The sequence below is a fragment of the Pygoscelis adeliae genome, unplaced genomic scaffold (genome assembly GCF_000699105.1).
Source record: "Pygoscelis adeliae isolate BGI_AS28 unplaced genomic scaffold, ASM69910v1 Scaffold79, whole genome shotgun sequence".
Taxonomy (NCBI): domain Eukaryota; kingdom Metazoa; phylum Chordata; class Aves; order Sphenisciformes; family Spheniscidae; genus Pygoscelis; species Pygoscelis adeliae.
In genome coordinates, this window is record NW_008825532.1 from 2,459,449 (window position 1) to 2,463,217 (window position 3,769).

The following is a 3,769-nucleotide window of genomic DNA, read 5'->3' on the forward strand; positions in this document are numbered from 1 at the left end:
ACCCGTCCGCGGCAGCACCCGGCGGGGGGCTCAACGCGTGGGAATCCACCTGAAAATATAATAAAAACGGAGAAAAAAATAGGAAAGAGGGAGGAGGAACCCGGGGTGTTACTGTCCAGCCCGGTGCCCGCCCGGTGTCCTCACCAGGAGGTGATGGGAGGACCAGGAGCCCCGGGGATGGGCGGGAGCACGGGCAGCACCGTCGCCTGCCCGGAGCTGCCGCTGACCTCCGTGCCCTGCCTCCGTGCACCGCCTGTTTGCAGTAGGCAAAACTGTCGTGCAAAAGCCAGCGGTCAAGGACAGCCTGTACGAAGCAGCCGTGGCCGGTGCTGCCTCCAGTGCTCAGAAAACTGCCCTGTCTGCAACCACGTGCACCAGAAACTGGCTCTTTGTTAATGACGTTAATCGTGAGGTTAATTTGGTGTCTGAAGTTGCAGCGAAGAGCTCAAGGACGTGGGCACATCGAATGCAGACAAGCTGATGAGATGGGCAGGGCTGAGCCAACATCCGAGTGGCAGGATGGGGGTGACGCAGCTGCTGGCACCTTGCTGGGGTCAGAGCAAGGTGCAGCAGTCTGTGTCGGTATGATGGAGGAAATCTAGCTCCAGCCATCAGTGAAACACCTCCTCTGCCAGGAGGAAAAGAGTGCTGCAGAGCAGGCTCTCAAAGCGCCCTTTCCCCTGCCATCCTGCCCCAGGCTGGGGTGGCCCCATGCATGGCTCAGTCCCGCCACTAGCTTGGATGGCCGCTACAGTGCAGGGGCCACCAGGCTTCCAGGCTCGGCTGACAGCAGCACAGGTGTCCCTGCATCCAGGCTGCTGCCCTCAGAGAGACAAAACCCTCTGGTTTGAGTAACTCTGCTGGGAAGGGCATTGGCAGCAGGTGAGCACAGAAATCCTTTGTGCTGCAGCACAGGGCAGAGTGGGTTGCAGCGCACGGCGTAACGGCTTTTTTTTGCCCCCCCGGGGGGTGGTGCCTGTGTCCTGGGTGCATCGGGGGTGTGGGGACCAGGACCAGGACATTGTCCCACTGATGCTGCTGTGCGGAGAAGCATCCCTGCCCTCCTGCTGGTTGTGGCTCCTGGAGCAGGCAGGGGCCAGGCACAGGTCACTCATCCCCTCCCCATGCCAGGGACACCTTTGCAGTTTAGTTCCCTTAGGCTTCTCTTTTCCAGCAGCCCTAAACACGTCACCAGATGCTGAGGATATCCCACAATTGTCACACAGATGTTAACTGCACATACCCTCTGGGACACAGTGTCCCCTGGGCTTTGCCACGTCTCCAAAGAAACACTGCTGATGGTCAAGGAGACCCTGGACAGATGGCAGGCTCGGAAGTTCTGCAAAGGCAGTAGCATAATAGCAACATGTCATCTGTCACCAGCTTGCCCTTGGGGTCCTAGCTGGGGTGGCCGTTCTGGCACATGGGGACAGCAGGCAGGTGGGGCTGTGCAAGGCTGAGGAGGGGGGACAGAAGGGCAGGGCAAGCCCCTATTCTGGGGCAGAAAGGCATCTCCCCTTCAAGAGGGCACTAGGCACCACAGCGTGGGCAGCTGGTGGTGATGCTGGTGTCACCAGGCCACCAGGCAGGGCTGGTCCCGCTGCTCGGACCGTGGTGAGGTGGCTGCTGTTGGAGCTGTGCTGCAGAGCACCGGCATTTTCATGGAAACCCAGCCCTGTGGCCTGATGTGGGTTTTTCATCTTGGTTCCTCTTGCAGCCAGTCACTAAACAGGGGCACCCAGCGGCTGCAAGGGAGGATCCTGGGACCGCGGTCCTGGGGCTGCCGGGTGGGTTGGACCAGGGGGGCAGCGGTTGGGGCAGCACTGGATGGGGCTGCGGGTCAGGGTTCAGGGTGGGCAGCCATCTCCCTCATCCAGAGAGCTGAGCCTGCAGGGAGCAGCTCTGCCCATTGGCATGGAAAAGCCCAGTGGAAGGCAGCCCTGTGCCCTGGGCGGGAGTCCCATTGGTGTCCCATCTTGGCTCGGCCCTGCTGCTACCCATCCCAGGTGCTCTGCAGCATCCTTGCCCTTGATGGCACGGCTTGGCACGGCATGGCACGGCATGACACAGCATGGCATGGCATGCTGCCCGCCTCTGTGGCCTTCCCCGCCCTCCCCATCTGCCCCATGGTGCGAGGGGCCTGCTGCCATCCCAGGCTGGTGCCCCCAGGCCATGCCCACACTGCCTGCCGTGTGCTGCAGCTCAAGGACACAGGGCACAGGCTGGCAGGGGCTGTGGGAACCCCACATGGGCAGTACCGGGGGCCATGGGGGATCCAGGACAGGGGCTCGAGCATGGTGCTGAGCAGAGTGACATGTGCCAGTGGCACTGCAGCTGCAAGGGGCCCCCAGGAGAGCAGGGCAGAGCCCCCCATGCAGGCCCCCGCCTGTCCCCTGCCTGCCCCCCAGCCCCCCTGGCTCGGGGCCCCAGCCCTGGCTCTGCTGCCTGCACGCTGCCTAGAGGCGATTCAGGCCCCATGCCTGGTTTCCATGGTAACTCCAGTTGAAATTACATTAAAAAGAAATGAAACCAGCAGCTTTTCTGGTTGGCAAGCAGGGGGAGGGGAGCTGGGCTGGGAAAGGAGAGGGGAGCTCAGTGGGAGGGGGCTGTGGGGCAGATGAGGTCCCACATGGGGTCTCAGTGCTGGGGGGGTGCCCAGCAGGGCTGGGGGCATGTGGGGACCCCCCCCACTGTGGCACATGGTGTTGGCAATCCTGGGTCACACAGTGCTGGCTTGCATGCGAGCTGCGCTGGGGGTCCAGCACCCCAACCTGGTGGGGTGATACTGGGGTCCTCCTGCTGCCTCTGTGGGGTGGGTGCCAGGGACACAGGGACCATCCGGACCCTCTGCCAGCAGGCACAGCCATGGCTGGGGTGGCTCTGAGGCAGCACAGTACACCCCACTCAGCCTGGGAGCCCCCAGTCCCTGCATGCTCCAAGAAGAGGCAAGATACACCACTATTAAAAATATCACTTCTGTTTTATTTGGAATTGTTACTCTGCGCAGGTGACAGGGTATAAATACATTCTCCAACGAGCATCCTCACCCTCAGCCCTGCCCGGGAGCGAGGGCCAGGGCAGGGTGCAGGGCCAGGGATGCGCTGGCCCCAGGCAGTAGGGCCAGCCGGCACCGGTGCGTCACGGCCGCCAGCGCAGGCAGCGTCTGCCAGCCGGACCGTCTTGCACAGGGACGAGGTATGGTGTCCCCCACAAGGAGCCGTCCCTTCTTCCTGCCTCTCAAGGCCCCGGGTGCCAGCGTCCACCGTGGGGGGCTGAGAATGGGGTGCCCCGCATGGGCTCCCAGGCAGCTCCTTCTCCACGCCTGGCTGCACTGAAGCTCCTTGCCTTGAGCCCCACTACCCGCAGCCGTATGCGGTTTGGTGGTCACCATCAGCCCAGTGGGTGCCCCAGGGCGGGTGCTCCCAGCCCCATGCAGGCTGCATCACCACCAGCGGCCCCGCTCAAGCAGCCCCTGCCCAGGCGTCTATCCTGGCCACATGCCCTGGATGCCGGAGCTGGGGTCACCTTGCAACGGGGGAAAGGCCCCAGCGGGAGCTAGGTGGGAAGCAGAGTCGCTGTCCGTGCGCAGCTCACCCTGCTCCTGACGGCCCCGCAGCGCTGCCCACCTCTGCTGCAGGCTGCAAACCACTGGCTCTGCTTTCTGCCAGCAGCACGAGCAGGGAGGGCACAGCATGGCCCTGGGGCAGTGGTGAAGGGACACGGGATGCTCCCAGGGGAGCAGGGCAGGGTGGGGGGCACTGGGACACGG